Here is a 17,664-nt window from a genome sequence, read left to right on the forward strand (position 1 = left end):
AACAGCCCCTACAACCACAAAAAGGAATGGAGTCATTAGCACTTATGGTTTTTAAATGGCACCCAGAATTATGTTGCACGAAGCACAATTTCACATCATTCTGTGTTCATTTGTGTGAAAACAAGGTCCAATCAGGCTGAAACGTTACAGGAAGGTAGAATCTATTGAGTTGTAAGTGGTCTGAACGTTTCATGATGATAGCACTTTCCTAAGGGGGTCAAACCATGTCCCAAAGGTCACCGGATCTGGTGTCAATTTAAAGAAGTAGTCCAGTTACACATTTGTGGGCTTATAACTTGGCTTCTGACTGTCCTAGAGAGATCAGGTTTGTTTTAATGTACTTAAAACCAACAGCCCCTACAACCACAAAAAGGAATGGAGTCATTAGCACTTATGGTTTGTAAATGGCACCCACAATTATGTTGCATGAAGCACAATTTCACATAATTCTGGGTCCATTTGTGTGAAAACAAGGTCCAGTCAGACTGAAACGTTACAAGAAGGTAGAATCTATTGAGTTGTAAGTAATCTGAACGTTTCATGATGATCGCACATTCGTATAGGGGGTCAAACCATGTCCCAAAGGTCACCGGGCCTGGTGTCACTTTAAAGAAGTAGTCCAGTTACACCTTTGAGGGCTTATAACTTGGTTTATGAATGTCCTAGAGAGATCAGGTTTGTTTTTGTATACTCCAATCAACAGCCCCTACAACCACAAAAAGGAATGGAGTCATTAGCACATATGGTTTGTAAATGGCACCCAGAATTATGTTGCACGAAGCACAATTTCACATCATTCTGGGTCCATTTGTGTGAAAACAAGGTCCAATCAGGCTGAAACGTTACAAGAAGGTAGAATCTATTGAGTTGTAAGTGATCTGAACATTTCAAGATGATCGCACATTCCTATAGGGGGTAAAACCATGTCCCAAAGGTCACCGGGCCTGGTGTCACTTTAAAGAAGTAGTCCAGTTACACCTTTGTGGGCTTATAACTTGGCTTCTGAACATCCTAGAGAGGTCATGTTTGTTTTAGAGTACTCCAATTAACAGCCCCCATTACCACTAAAAGGAATGGAGTCATTAGCACTTATGGTTTTTAAATGGCACCCAGAATTATGTTGCACGAAGCACAATTTCACATCATTCTGGGTTCATTTGTGTGAAAACAAGGTCCAATCAGGCTGAAACGTTACAGGAAGGTAGAATCTATTGAGTTGTAAGTGATCTGAACGTTTCATGATGATAGCACTTTCCTAAGGGGGTCAAACCATGTCCCAAAGGTCACCGGATCTGGTGTCAATTTAAAGAAGTAGTCCAGTTACACATTTGTGGGCTTATAACTTGGCTTCTCAATGTCCTAGAGCGATCAGGTTTGTTTTAGTATACTCCAATCAACAGCCCCTACAACCACAAAAAGGAATGGAGTCATTCGCACTTATGGTTTTTAAATGGCACCCAGAATTATGTTGCACGAAGCACAATTTCACATAATTCTGGGTTCATTTGTGTGAAAACAAGGTCCAATCAGGCTGAAACGTTACAGGAAGGTAGAATCTATTGAGTTGTAAGTGATCAGAACGTTTCATGATGATAGCACTTTCCTAAGGGGGTCAAACCATGTCCCAAAGGTCACCGGATCTGGTGTCACTTTAAAGAAGTAGTCCAGTTACACATTTGTGGGCTTATAACGTGGCTTCTGAATATCCTAGAGAGGTCAGGTTTGTTTTAGAGTACTCCAATTAACAGCCCCCATTACCACTAAAAGGAATGGAGTCATTAGCACTTATGGTTTTTAAATGGCACCCAGAAATATGTTGCACGAAGCACAATTTCACATCATTCTGGGTTCATTTGTGTGAAAACAAGGTCCAATCAGGCTGAAACGTTACAGGAAGGTAGAATCTATTGAGTTGTAAGTGATCTGAACGTTTCATGATGATAGCACTTTCCTAAGGGGTCAATCCATGTCCCAAAGGTCACCGGATCTGGTGTCAATTTAAAGAAGTAGTCCAGTTACACATTTGTGGGCATATAACTTGGCTTCTGAATGTCCTAGAGAGATCAGGTTTGTTTTAATGTACTCCAACCAACAGCCAGTACAACCACCAAAAGGAATGGAGTCATTAGCACTTATGGTTTTTAAATGGCACCCAGAATTATGTTGCACAAAGCACAATTTCACATCATTCTGGGTTCATTTGTGTGAAAACAAGGTCCAATCAGGCTGAAACGTTACAGGAAGGTAGAATCTATTGAGTTGTAAGAGATCTGAACGTTTCATGATGATAGCTCTTTCCTAAGGGGGTCAAACCATGTCCCAAAGGTCACTGGATCTGGTGTCAATTTAAAGAAGTAGTCCAGTTACACATTTGTGGGCTTTTAACTTGGCTTCTGAATGTCCTAGAGAGATCAGGTTTGTTTTAGTATACTCCAATCAACAGCCCCTACAACCACAAAAAGGAATGGAGTCATTAGCACTTATGGTTTTTAAATGGCACCCAGAATTATGTTGCATGAAGCACAATTTCACATCATTCTGGGTTCATTTGTGTGAAAGCAAGGTCCAATCAGGCTGAAACGTTACAAGAAGGTAGAATCTATTGAGTTGTAAGTGATCTGAACGTTTAAAGATGATCGCACTTTCCTAAGAGGGTCACACACTGTCCCAAAGGTCACCGGATCTGGTGTCAATTTAAAGAAGTAGTCCAGTTACACATTTGTGGGCTTATAACTTGGCGTCTGAATGTCCTAGAGAGATCAGGTTTGTTTTAGTATACTCAAATCAACAGCCCCTACAACCACAAAAAGAAATGGAGTCATTAGCACTTATGGTTTGTAAATGGCACCCAGAATTATGTTGCACGAAGCACAATTTCACATCATTCTGGGTTCATTTGTGTGAGAACAAGGTCCAATCAGGCTGAAACGTTACAGGAAGGTAGAATCTATTGAGTTGTAAGTTATCTGAACGTTTCATGATGATAGCACTTTCCTAAGGGGGTCAAACCATGTCCCAAAGGTCACCGGATCTGGTGTCAATTTAAAGAAGTAGTCCAGTTACACATTTGTGGGCTTATAACTTGGCTTCTGAATGTCCTAGAGAGATCAGGTTTGTTTTAGTATACTCCAATCAACAGCCCCTACAACCACAAAAAGGAATGGAGTCATTAGCACTTATGGTTTTTAAATGGCACCCAGAATTCTGTTGCACGAAGCACAATTTCACATCATTCTGGGTTCTTTTGTGTGAAAACAAGGTCCAATCAGGCTGAAATGTTACAGGAAGTTAGAATCTATTGAGTTGTAAGTGATCTGAACGTTTCATGATGATCGCACATTCCTATAGGGGGTCAAACCATGTCCCAAAGGTCACCGGGCCTGGTGTCACTTTAAAGAAGTAGTCCAGTTACACCTTTGTGGGCTTATAACTTGGCTTCTGAATATCCTAGAGAGGTCAGGTTTGTTTTAGAGTACTCCAATCAACAGCCCCCATTACCACTAAAAGGAATGGAGTCATTAGCACTTATGGTTTTTAAATGGCACCCAGAATTATGTTGCACGAAGCACAATTTCACATCATTCTGGGTTCATTTGTGTGAAAACAAGGTCCAATCAGGCTGAAACGTTACAGGAAGGTAGAATCTATTGAGTTGTAAGTGATCTGAACGTTTCATGATGATAGCACTTTCCTAAGGGGGTCAAACCATGTCCCAAAGGTCACCGGATCTGGTGTCAATTTAAAGAAGTAGTCCAGTTACACATTTGTGGGCTTATAACTTGGCTTCTCAATGTCCTAGAGCGATCAGGTTTGTTTTAGTATACTCCAATCAACAGCCCCTACAACCACAAAGAGGAATTGAGTCATTAGCACTTATGGTTTTTAAATGGCACCCAGAATTATGTTGCACGAAGCACAATTTCACATCATTCTGGGTTCATTTGTGTGAAAACAAGGTCCAATCAGGCTGAAACGTTATAGGAAGGTAGAATCTATTGAGTTGTAAGTGATCTGAACGTTTAATGATGATAGCACTTTCCTAAGGGGGTCAAACCATGTCCCAAAGGTCACCGGATCTGGTGTCAATTTAAAGAAGTAGTCCAGTTACACATTTGTGGGCTTATAACTTGGCTTCTGAATGTCCTAGAGGGATCAGGTTTGTTTTAGTATACTCCAATCAACAGCCCCTACAACCACAAAAAGGAATGGAGTCATTAGCACTTATGGTTTGTAAATGGCACCCAGAAATATGTTGCAAGAAGCACAATTTCACATCATTCTGGGTCCATTTGTGTGAAAACAAGGTCCAATCAGGCTGAAACATTACAAGAGGGTAGAATCTATTGAGTTGTAAGTGATCTGAACGTTTCAAGATGATCGCACATTCCTATAGGGGGTAAAACCATGTCCCAAAGGTCACCGGGCCTGGTGTCACTTTAAAGAAGTAGTCCAGTTACACCATTGTGGGCTTATAACTTGGCTTCTGAATGTCCTAGAGAGATCAGGTTTGTTTTAGTATACTCCAATCAACAGCCCCTACAACCACAAAAAGGAATGGATTCATTAGCACTTATGGTTTTTAAATGGCACCCAGAATTATGTTGCACGAAGCACAATTTCACATCATTCTGGGTTCATTTGTGTGAAAACAAGGTCCAATCAGGCTGAAACGTTACAGGAAGGTAGAATCTATTGAGTTGTAAGTGATCTGAACGTTTCATGACAATAGGGCTTTCCTAAGGGGGTCAAACCATGTCCCAAAGGTCACCAGATCTGGTGTCAATTTAAAGAAGTAGTCCAGTTACACATTTGTGGGCTTATAACTTGGCTTCTGAATGTCCTAGAGAGATCAGGTTTGTTTTAATGTACTCCAACCAACTGCCCCTACAACCACAAAAAGGAATGGAGTCATTAGCACTTATGGTTTTTAAATGGCACCCAGAATTATGTTGCACGAAGCACAATTTCACATCATTCTGGGTTCATTTGTGTGAAAACAAGGTCCAATCAGGCTGAAACGTTACAGGAAGGTAGAATCTATTGAGTTGTAAGTGATCTGAACGTTTCATGATGATAGCACTTTCCTAAGGGGGTCAAACCATGTCCCAAAGGTCACCGGATCTGGTGTCAATTTAAAGAAGTAGTCCAGTTACACATTTGTGGGCTCATAACTTGGCTTCTGAATGTCCTAGAGAGATCAGGTTTGTTTTAGTATACTCCAATCAACAGCCCCTACAACCACAAAAAGGAATGGAGTCATTCGCACTTATGGTTTTTAAATGGCACCCAGAATTATGTTGCACGAAGCACAATTTCACATAATTCTGGGTTCATTTGTGTGAAAACAAGGTCCAATCAGGCTGAAACGTTACAGGAAGGTAGAATCTATTGAGTTGTAAGTGATCAGAACGTTTCATGATGATAACACTTTCCTAAGGGGGTCAAACCATGTCCCAAAGGTCACCGGATCTGGTGTCAATTTAAAGAAGTAGTCCAGTTACACATTTGTTGGCTTATAACTTGGCTTCTGAATGTCCTAGAGAGATCAGGTTTGTTTTAGTATACTCCAATCAACAGCCCGTACAACCACAAAAAGGAATCGAGTCATTAGCACTTATGGTTTGTGAATGGCACCAAGAATTATGTTGCACGAAGCACAATTTCACATTATTCTGGGTCCATTTGTGTGAAAACAAGGTCCAATCAGGCTGAAACGTTACAAGAAGGTAGAATCTATTGAGTTGTAAGTGATCTGAACATTTCAAGATGATCGCACATTCCTATAGGGGGTAAAACCATGTCCCAAAGGTCACCGGGCCTGGTGTCACTTTAAAGAAGTAGTCAAGTTACACCTTTGTGGGCTTATAACTTGGCTTCTGAATATCCTAGAGAGGTCAGGTTTGTTTTAGAGTACTCCAATTAACAGCCCCCATTACCACTAAAAGGAATGGAGTCTTTAGAACTTATGGTTTTTAAATGGCACCCAGAATTATGTTGCACAAAGCACAATTTCACATCATTCTGGGTTCATTTGTGTGAAAACAAGGTCCAATCAGGCTGAAACGTTACAGGAAGGTAGAATCTATTGAGTTGTAAGTGGTCTGAACGTTTCATGATGATAGCACTTTCCTAAGGGGGTCAAACCATGTCCCAAAGGTCACCGGATCTGGTGTCAATTTAAAGAAGTAGTCCAGTTACACATTTGTGGGCTTATAACTTGGCTTCTGAATGTCCTAGAGAGATCAGGTTTGTTTTAGTGTACTCTAATCAACAGCCCCTACAACCACAAAAAGGAATGGAGTCATTAGCACTTATGGTTTTTAAATGGCACCCAGAATTATGTTGCACAAAGCACAATTTCACATCATTCTGGGTCCATTTGTGAGAAAACAAGGTCCAATCAGGCTGAAACGTTACAAGAAGGTAGAATCTATTGAGTTGTAAGTGATCTGAACATTTCATGATGATCGCACATTCCTATAGGGGGTCAAACCATGTCCCAAAGGTCTCCGGGCCTGGTGTCACTTTAAAGAAGTAGTCCAGTTACACATTTGTGGGCTTATAACTTGGCTTCTGAATATCATAGAGAGGTCAGGTTTGTTTTAGAGTACTCCAATTAACAGCCCCCATTACCACTGAAAGGAATGGAGTCATTAGCACTTATGGTTTTTAAATGGCACCCAGAAATATGTTGCACGAAGCACAATTTCACATCATTCTGGGTTCATTTGTGTGAAAACAAGGTCCAATCAGGCTGAAACGTTACAGGAAGGTAGAATCTATTGAGTTGTAAGTGATCTGAACGTTTCATGATGATAGCACTTTCCTAAGGGGTCAATCCATGTCCCAAAGGTCACCGGATCTGGTGTCAATTTAAAGAAGTAGTCCAGTTACACATTTGTGGGCTTATAACTTGGCTTCTGAATGTCCTAGAGAGATCAGGTTTGTTTTAATGTACTCCAACCAACAGCCAGTACAACCACCAAAAGGAATGGAGTCATTAGCACTTATGGTTTTTAAATGGCACCCAGAATTATGTTGCACAAAGCACAATTTCACATCATTCTGGGTTCATTTGTGTGAAAACAAGGTCCAATCAGGCTGAAACGTTACAGGAAGGTAGAATCTATTGAGTTGTAAGAGATCTGAACGTTTCATGATGATAGCTCTTTCCTAAGGGGGTCAAACCATGTCCCAAAGGTCACTGGATCTGGTGTCAATTTAAAGAAGTAGTCCAGTTACACATTTGTGGGCTTTTAACTTGGCTTCTGAATGTCCTAGAGAGATCAGGTTTGTTTTAGTATACTCCAATCAACAGCCCCTACAACCACAAAAAGGAATGGAGTCATTAGCACTTATGGTTTTTAAATGGCACCCAGAATTATGTTGCATGAAGCACAATTTCACATCATTCTGGGTCCATTTGTGTGAAAACAAGGTCCAATCAGGCTGAAACGTTACAAGAAGGTAGAATCTATTGAGTTGTAAGTGATCTGAACGTTTCAAGATGATCGCACTTTCCTAAGAGGGTCACACCATGTCCCAAAGGTCACCGGATCTGGTGTCAATTTAAAGAAGTAGTCCAGTTACACATTTGTGGGCTTATAACTTGGCGTCTGAATGTCCTAGAGAGATCAGGTTTGTTTTAGTATACTCCAATCAACAGCCCCTACAACCACAAAAAGGAATGGAGTCATTAGCACTTATGGTTTTTTTAATGGCACCCAGAATTATGTTGCACGAAGCACAATTTCATAACATTATGGGTTCATTTGTGTGAAAACAAGGTCCAATCAGGCTGAAACGTTACAGGAAGGTAGAATCTATTGAGTTGTAAGTTATCTGAACGTTTCATGATGATAGCACTTTCCTAAGGGGGTCAAACCATGTCCCAAAGGTCACCTGATCTGGTGTCAATTTAAAGTAGTCCAGTTACACATTTGTGGGCTTATAACTTGGCTTCTGAATGTCCTAGAGAGATCAGGTTTGTTTTAGTATACTCCAATCAACAGCCCCTACAACCACAAAAAGGAATCCAGTCATTAGCACTTATGGTTTGTAAATGGCACCCAGAATTATGTTGCACGAAGCACAATTTCACATCATTCTGGGTCCATTTGTGTGAAAACAAGGTCCAATCAGGCTGAAACGTTACAAGAAGGTAGAATCTATTGAGTTGTAAGTGATCTGAACATTTCAAGATGATCGCACATTCCTATAGGGGTAAAACCATGTCCCAAAGGTCACCGGGCCTGGTGTCACTTTAAAGAACTAGTCCAGTTACACCTTTGTGGGCTTATAACTTGGCTTCTGAATATCCTAGAGAGGTCAGGTTTGTTTTAGAGTACTCCAATTAACAGCCCCCATTACCACTAAAAGGAATGGAGTCATTAGCACTTATGGTTTTTAAATGGCACCCAGAATTATGTTGCACGAAGCACAATTTCACATCATTCTGGGTTCATTTGTGTGAAAACAAGGTCCAATCAGGCTGAAACGTTACAGGAAGGTAGAATCTTATTGAGTTGTAAGTGGTCTGAACGTTTCATGATGATAGCACTTTCCTAAGGGGGTCAAACCATGTCCCAAAGGTCACCGGATCTCTTAGGTGTGTTCTTGCTGTGTCTTTGTAAATCCATGCTTTTCGTTCGAAAGCATGGGTCACCGGATCTGGTGTCAATTTAAAGAAGTAGTCCAGTTACACATTTGTGGAATTATAACTTGGCTTCTGAATGTCCTAGAGAGATCAGGTTTGTTTTAGTGTACTCCAATCAACAGCCCCTACAACCTCAAAAAGGAATGGAGTCATTAGCACTTATGGTTTTTAAATAGCACCCAGAATTATGTTGCACAAAGCACAATTTCACATCATTCTGGGTCCATTTGTGCGAAAACAAGGTCCAATCAGGCTGAAACGTTACAAGAAGGTAGAATCTATTGAGTTGTAAGTGATCTGAACATTTCATGCTGATCTCACATTCCTATAGGGCGTCAAACCATGTCCCAAAGGTCACTGGGCCTGGTGTCACTTTAAAGAAGTAGTCCAGTTACACATTTGTGGGCTTATAACTTGGCTTCTGAATATCCTAGAGAGGTCAGGTTTGTTTAAGAGTACTCCAATTAACATCCCCCATTACCACTAAAAAGAATGGAGTCATTAGCACTTATGGTTTTTAAATGGCACCCAGAATTATGTTGCACGAAGCACAATTTCACATCATTCTGGGTTCATTTGTGTGAAAACAAGGTCCAATCAGGCTGAAACGTTACAGGAAGGTAGAATCTATTGAGTTGTAAGTGATCTGAACGTTTCATGATGATAGCACTTTCCTAAGGGGTCAAACCATGTCCCAAAGGTCACCGGGCCTGGTGTCAATTTAAAGAAGTAGTCCAGTTACACATTTGTGGGCTTATAACTTGGCTTCTGAATGTCCTAGAGAGATCAGGTTTGTTTTAATGTACTCCAACCAACAGCCCGTACAACCACAAAAAGGAATGGAGTCATTAGCACTTATGGTTTTTAAATGGCACCCAGAATTCTGTTGCACGAAGCACAATTTCACATCATTCTGGGTTCATTTGTGTGAAAACAAGGTCCAATCAGGCTGAAACGTTACAGGAAGGTAGAATCTATTGAGTTGTAAGTGATCTGAACGTTTCATGATGATAGCACTTTCCTAAGGGGGTCAAACCATGTCCCAAAGGTCACCGGATCTGGTGTCAATTTAAAGAAGTAGTCCAGTTACACATTTGTGGGCTTATAACTTGGCTTCTGAATGTCCTAGAGAGATCAGGTTTGTTTTAGTGTACTACAATCAACAGCCCCTACAACCTCAAAAAGGAATGGAGTCATTAGCACTTATGGTTTTTAAATGGCACCCAGAATTATGTTGCACGAAGCACAATTTCACATCATTCTGGGTTCATTTGTGTGAAAACAAGGTCCAATCAGGCTGAAACATTACAGGAAGGTAGAATCTATTGAGTTGTAAGTGATCTGAACGTTTCATGATGATAGCACTTTCCTAAGGGGGTCAAACCATGTCCCAAAGGTCACCGGATCTGGTGTCAATTTAAAGAAGTAGTCCAGTTACATATTTGTGGGCTTATACTTGGCTTCTGAATGTCCTAGAGAGATCAGGTTTGTTTTAGTGTACTCCAATCAACAGCCCCTACAAACACAAAAAGGAATGGAGTCATTAGCACTTATGGTTTGTAAATGGCACCCAGAACTATGTTGCACGAAGCACAATTTCACATCATTCTGGGTCCATTTGTGTGAAAACAAGGTCCAATCAGGCTGAAACGTTACAAGAAGGTAGAATCTATTGAGTTGTAAGTGATCTGAACGTTTCAAGATGATCGCACATTCCTATATGGGGTAAAACCATGTCCCAAAGGTCACCGGGCCTGGTGTCACTTTAAAGAAGTAGTCCAGTTACACCTTTGTGGGCTTATAACTTGGCTTCTGAATATCCTAGAGAGGTCAGGTTTGTTTTAGAGTACTCCAATTAACAGCCCCCATTACCACTAAAAGGAATGGAGTCATTAGCACTTATGGTTTTTAAATGGCACCCAGAATTATGTTGCACGAAGCACAATTTCACATCATTCTGGGTTCATTTGTGTGAAAACAAGGTCCAATCAGGCTGAAACGTTACAGGAAGGTAGAATCTATTGAGTTGTAAGTTATCTGAACGTTTCATGATGATAGCACTTTCCTAAGGGGGTCAAACCATGTCCCAAAGGTCACCGGATCTGGTGTCAATTTAAAGAAGTAGTCCAGTTACACATTTGTGGGCTTATAACTTGGCTTCTGAATGTCCTAGAGAGATCAGGTTTGTTTTAGTATACTCCAATCAACAGCCCCTACAACCTCAAAAAGGAATGGAGTCATTAGCACTTATGGTTTTTAAATGGCACCCAGAATTATGTTGCACGAAGCACAATTTCACATCATTCTGGGTTCATTTGTGTGAAAACAAGGTACAATCAGGCCGAAACGTTACAGGAAGGTAGAATCTATTGAGTTGTAAGTGATCTGAACGTTTCATGATGATAGCACTTTCCTATAGGGGGTCAAACCATGTCCCAAAGGTCACCGGATCTGGTGTCAATTTAAAGAAGTAGTCCAGTTACACATTTGTGGGCTTATAACTTGGCTTCTGAATGCCCTAGAGAGATCAGGTTTGTTTTATTGTACTCCAGCCAACAGCCCCTATAACCACAAAAAGGAATGGAGTCATTATCACTTATGGTTTGTAAATGGCACCCAGAATTATGTTGCACGAAGCACAATTTCACATCATTCTGGGTTCATTTGTGTGAAAACAAGGTCCAATCAGGCTGAAAAGTTACAGGAAGGTAGAATCTATTGAGTTGTAAGTGATCTGAACGTTTCATGATGATAGCACTTTCCTAAGGGGTCAAACCATGTCCCAAAGGTCACCGGATCTGGTGTCAATTTAAAGAAGTAGTCCAGGTACACATTTGTGGGCTTATAACTTGGCTTCTGAATGTCCTAGAGAGATCAGGTTTGTTTTAATGTACACCAACCAACAGCCCGTACAACCACAAAAAGGAATGGAGTCATTAGCACTTATGGTTTTTAAATGGCACCCAGAATTATGTTGCACGAAGCACAATTTCACATCATTCTGGGTTCATTTGTGTGAAAACAAGGTCCAATCAGGCTGAAACGTTACAGGAAGGTAGAATCTATTGAGTTGTAAGTGATCTGAACGTTTCATGATGATAGCACTTTCCTAAGGGGGTCAAACCATGTCCCAAAGGTCACCGGTTATGGTGTCAATTTAAAGAAGTAGTCCAGTTACACATTTGTGGGCTTATAACTTGGCTTCTGAATGTCTTAGAGAGATCAGGTTTGTTTTAGTATACTCCAATCAACAGCCCCTACAACCACAAAAAGGAATGGAGTCATTAGCACTTATGGTTTTTAAAGGGCACCCAGAATTATGTTGCATGAAGCACAATTTCACATCATTCTGGGTTCATTTATGTGAAAACAAGGTCCAATCAGGCTGAAACGTTACAGGAAGGTAGAATCTATTGAGTTGTAAGTGATCTGAACGTTTCATGATGATAGCACTTTCCTAAGGGGGTCAAACCATGTCCCAAAGGTCACCGGATCTGGTGTCAATTTAAAGAAGTAGTCCAGTTGCATATTTGTGGGCTTATACTTGGCTTCTGAATGTCCTAGAGAGATCAGGTTTGTTTTAGTGTACTCCAATCAACAGCCCCTACAACCACAAAAAGGAATGGAGTCATTAGCACTTATGGTTTGTAAATGGCACCCAGAATTATGTTGCACGAAGCATAATTTCACATCATTCTGGGTCCATTTGTGTGAAAACAAGGTCCAATCAGGCTGAAACGTTACAAGAAGGTAGAATCTATTGAGTTGTAAGTGATCTGAACGTTTCAAGATGATCGCACATTCCTATACGGGGTAAAACCATGTCCCAAAGGTCACCGGGCCTGGTGTCACTTTAAAGAAGTAGTCCAGTTACACCTTTGTGGGCTTATAACTTGGCTTCTGAATATCCTAGAGAGGTCAGGTTTGTTTTAGAGTACTCCAATTAACAGCCCCCATTACCACTAAAAGGAATGGAGTCATTAGCACTTATGGTTTTTAAATGGCACCCAGAATTATGTTGCACGAAGCTCAATTTCACATCATTCTGGGTTCATTTGTGTGAAAACAAGGTCCAATCAGGCTGAAACGTTACAGGAAGGTAGAATCTATTGAGTTGTAAGTGATCTGAACGTTTCATGATGATAGCACTTTCCTAAGGGGGTCAAACCATGTCCCAAAGGTCACCGGATCTGGTGTCAATTTAAAGAAGTAGTCCAGTTACACATTTGTGGGCTTATAACGTGGCTTCTGAATGCCAGAGAGAGATCAGGTTTGTTTTAATGTACTCCAACCAACAGCCCCTATAACCACAAAAAGGAATGGAGTCATTAGCACTTATGGTTTGTAAATGGCACCCAGAATTATATTGCACGAAGCACAATTTCACATCATTCTGGGTTCATTTGTGTGAAAACAAGGTCCAATCAGGGTGAAACGTTACAGGAAGGTAGAATCTATTGAGTTGTAAGTGATCTGAATCTTTCATGATGATAGCACTTTCCTAAGGGGGTCAAACCATGTCCCAAAGGTCACCGGATCTGGTGTCAATTAGGGATGCACCAATCAGGTTTTTTGCTGCCGATCACCGATACCGATATCAAAGAATGCTGATCACCGATACCGATCACTGATACCGATCACGTGGATTGGCCAGAAATTTTCTACAACATTATAATGAGTGCTACAAACTACATAATCTGGGAATAAAGGAAATGTAACCTAATCTAAAATGGTCTGTATTAGGTTTGTCACGGTGTGAAAATTTAACCTCACGGTTATTGTGACCAAAATTACCACGGTTTTCGGTATTATCGCGGTATTTTTTTTAAACGTGCTACATTTTCACACAATTAAATAAACCCTGTATGTCAGGAAATATTGTCCTCAGTTTGTGTCTAAATTTTGCCTAAAATGTGTTTTTTTGTAATTATGTTGTTTATGTGTTTACATTTTTCCCCTTTAGTCTTTAAAATACCAATATTTGCCCATAACTTCTTATTTTATGTCTGTTTGGTGTCATCATTTTAAAAATCTTAGATCAGATGATGCTCAGTACTCAAGTAGTCTTCTAATCAGATACTTTTTTTTACCCTTACTTGAGCAATCCGTATATCAGGAAAATATTGTCCTCGGTTTGTGTTCTTCCAGTGAGCTTTGCAGATGTGGGAAAATGTCATCAGGCATTAATCTTAGTTAAATTCATAATTATTCTCGGAGAGAGACCAACTCTTATCTGCCCCTGGGAGCCCCGTAATGCATAGCGTCATTTCAACATGGGGGTGTCCGCGACACGGTTTATATGCAGGTAGCGGCGCTGCGGCTGCTTTATATAGCGACTCGTTGCATTCTCCCTCAACCCAAATCCTCGGATTACGCATTTTAGCTAAAACGCTAACATTAGCTTGCCTTGCGTTGACTGTAGAGTTGTGGGTGATGGTCACGCAGATGTGTCATGAGATTTGAAGCGTTGCTGCCTTTCACAGACACTTTTTCTGCTCGTGCTGCAAACAGGATAGCCGTCCGTCTTCTATAAACTCCCTCGGCATTCTTCAAATATCTAAAATATGCCCGTACTCCCGACTTTGTCTTCTTTGAGGGATAATAAATGTCCTCCTGAGCGCTGCCGTCTCCTCCTTTGACCATTATTTCAGCTTTAGCTTCAAGAAAGTTTTGTTGTAAACAAAGCGTGCGTCTGTGCCGCCGGCAACTTCAGCCGATGATACGGTGGCTGGTAAGGGTCACCGCGCCTACACCGCAGCCACGGTAAACCCATCGAGATAATAATAGTTTTTTTTTAAACAAGACTGTTATTATTATTGTCAACTTTTTTTTTACCGGGGTTTACCGCTACACTGGTTACCGTGACAACCCTACCTGATTGGTTTGCTTTGATCTATTTTGAAAATTCCGATCAAAACCGATAGGGGCGCTATCGGCCGAATACGATCGAATGCCGATCCATCAGTGAATCCCTAGTGTCAATTTAAAGAAGTAGTCCAGTTACACATTTGTGGGCTTATAACGTGGCTTCTGAATGTCCTAGAGAGATCAGGTATGTTTTAGTATACTCCAATCAACAGCCCCTACAACCACAAAAAGAAATGGAGTCATTAGCACTTATGGTTTTTAAATGGCACCCAGAATTATGTTGCACAAAGCACAATTTCACATCATTCTGGGTTCATTTGTGTGAAAACAAGGTCCAATCAGGCTGAAACGTTACAGGAAGGTAGAATCTATTGAGTTGTAAGTGATCTGAACGTTTCATGATGATAGCACTTTCCTAAGGGGGTCAAACCATGTCCCAAAGGTCACCGGATCTGGTGTCCCTTTAAAGAAATAGTCCAGTTACATCTTTGTGGGCTTATAACTTGGCTTCTGAATATCCTAGAGAGGTCAGGTTTGTTTTAGAGTACTCCAATTAACAGCCCCCATTACCACTAAAAGAAATGGAGTCATTAGCACTTATGGTTTTTAAATGGCACCCAGAATTATGTTGCACGAAGCACAATTTCACATCATTCTGGGTTCATTTGTGTGAAAACAAGGTCCAATCAGGCTGAAACGTTACAGGAAGGTAGAGTCTATTGAGTTGTAAGTGATCTGAACGTTTCATGATGATAGCACTTTCCTAAGGGGGTCAAACCATGTCCCAAAGGTCACCGGATCTGGTGTCAATTTAAAGATGTAGTCCAGTTACACATTTGTGGGCTTATAACTTGGCTTCTGAATGTCCTAGAGAGATCAGGTCTGTTTTAGTGTACTCCAATCAACAGCCCCTACAACCTCAAAAAGGAATGGAGTCATTAGCACTTATGGTTTTTAAATGGCACCCAGAATTATGTTGCACGAAGCACAATTTCACATCATTCTGGGTTCATTTGTGTGAAAACAAGGTACAATCAGGCTGAAACGTTACAGGAAGGTAGAATCTATTGAGTTGTAAGTGATCTGAACGTTTCATGATTATCGCACTTTCCTAAGGGGGTCAAACCATGTCCCAAAGGTCACCGGATCTGGTGTCAATTTAAAGAAGTAGTCCAGTTACACATTTGTGGGCTTATAACTTGGCTTCTGAATTTCCTAGAGAGATCAGGTTTGTTTTAGTGTACTCCAATCAACAGCCCCTACAACCATAAAAAGGAATGGAGTCATTAGCACTTATGGCTCGTAAATGGCACCCAGAATTATGTTGCACGAAGCACAATTTCACATCATTCTGGGTCCATTTGTGTGAAAACAAGGACCAATCAGGCTGAAACGTTACAAGAAGGTAGAATCTATTGAGTTGTAAGTGATCTGAACGTTTCATGATGATCGCACATTCCTATAGGGGGTCAAACCATGTCCCAAAGGTCACCGGGCCTGGTGTCACTTTAAAGAAGTAGTCCAGTTACACCTTTGAGGGCTTATAACTTGGCTTCTGAATATCCTAGAGAGGTCAGGTTTGTTTTAGAGTACTCCAATTAACAGCCCCCATTACCACTAAAATGAATGGAGTCATGAGCACTTATGGTTTTTAAATGGCACCCAGAATTATGTTGCACGAAGCACAATTTCACATCATTCTGGGTTCATTTGTGTGAAAACAAGATCCAATCAGGCTGAAACGTTACAGGAGGGTAGAATCTATTGAGTTGTAAGTGATCTGAATGTTTCATGATGATAGCAGTTTCCTAAGGGGGTCAAACCATGTCCCAAAGGTCACCGGATCTGGTGTCAATTTAAAGAAGTAGTCCAGTTACACATTTGTGGGCTTATAACTTGGCTTCTGAATGTCCTAGAGAGATCAGGTTTGTTTTAGTGTACTACAATCAACAGCCCCTACAACCTCAAAAAGGAATGGAGTCATTAGCACTTATGGTTTTTAAATGGCTCCCAGAATTATGTTGCACAAAGCACAATTTCACATCATTCTGGGTCCATTTGTGTGAAAACAAGGTCCAATCAGGCTGAAACGTTACAAGATGGTAGAATCTATTGAGTTGTAAGTGATCTGAACGTTTCATGATGATCGCACATTCCTATAGGGGGTCAAACCATGTCCCAAAGGTCACCGGGCCTGGTGTCACTTTAAAGAAGTAGTCCAGTTACACCTTTGTGGGCTTATAACTTGGCTTCTGAATATCCTAGAGAGGTCAGGTTTGTTTTAGAGTACTCCAATTAACAGCCCCCATTACCACTAAAAGGAATGGAGTCATTAGCACTTATGGTTTTTAAATGGCACCCAGAATTATGTTGCACGAAGCACAATTTCACATCATTCTGGGTTCATTTGTGTGAAAACAAGGTCCAATCAGGCTGAAACGTTACAGGAAGGTAGAATCTATTGAGTTGTAAGTGATCTGAACGTTTCATGATGATAGCACTTTCCTAAGGGGGTCAAACCATGTCCCAAAGGTCACCGGATCTGGTGTTAATTTAAAGAAGTAGTCCAGTTACACATTTGTGGGCTTATAACTTGGCTTCTGAATTTCCTAGAGAGATCAGGTTTGGTTTAGTGTACTCCAATCAACAGCCCCTACAACCACAAAAAGGAATGGAGTCATTAGCACTTATGGTTTGTAAATGGCACCCAGAATTATGTTGCACGAAGCACAATTTCACATCATTCTGGGTCCATTTGTGTGAAAACAAGGTCCAATTAGGCTGAAACGTTACAAGAAGGTAGAATCTATTGAGTTGTAAGTGATCTGAACGTTTCATGATGATCGCACATTCCTATAGGGGGTCAAACCATGTCCCAAAGGTCACCGGATCTGGTGTCACTTTAAAGAAGTAGTCCAGTTACACCTTTGTGGGCTTATAACTTGGCTTCTGAATATCCTAGAGAGGTCAGGTTTGTTTTAGAGTAGTCCAATTAACAGCCCAATTACCTCTAAAAGGAATGGAGTCATTAGCACTTATGGTTTTTAAATGGCACCCAGAATTATGTTGCACGAAGCACAATTTCACATCATTCTGGGTTCATTTGTGTGAAAACAAGGTCCAATCAGGCTGAAACGTTA

The sequence above is a fragment of the Nothobranchius furzeri genome, chromosome 11 (genome assembly GCF_043380555.1).
Source record: "Nothobranchius furzeri strain GRZ-AD chromosome 11, NfurGRZ-RIMD1, whole genome shotgun sequence".
In the NCBI taxonomy this organism is placed as follows: domain Eukaryota; kingdom Metazoa; phylum Chordata; class Actinopteri; order Cyprinodontiformes; family Nothobranchiidae; genus Nothobranchius; species Nothobranchius furzeri.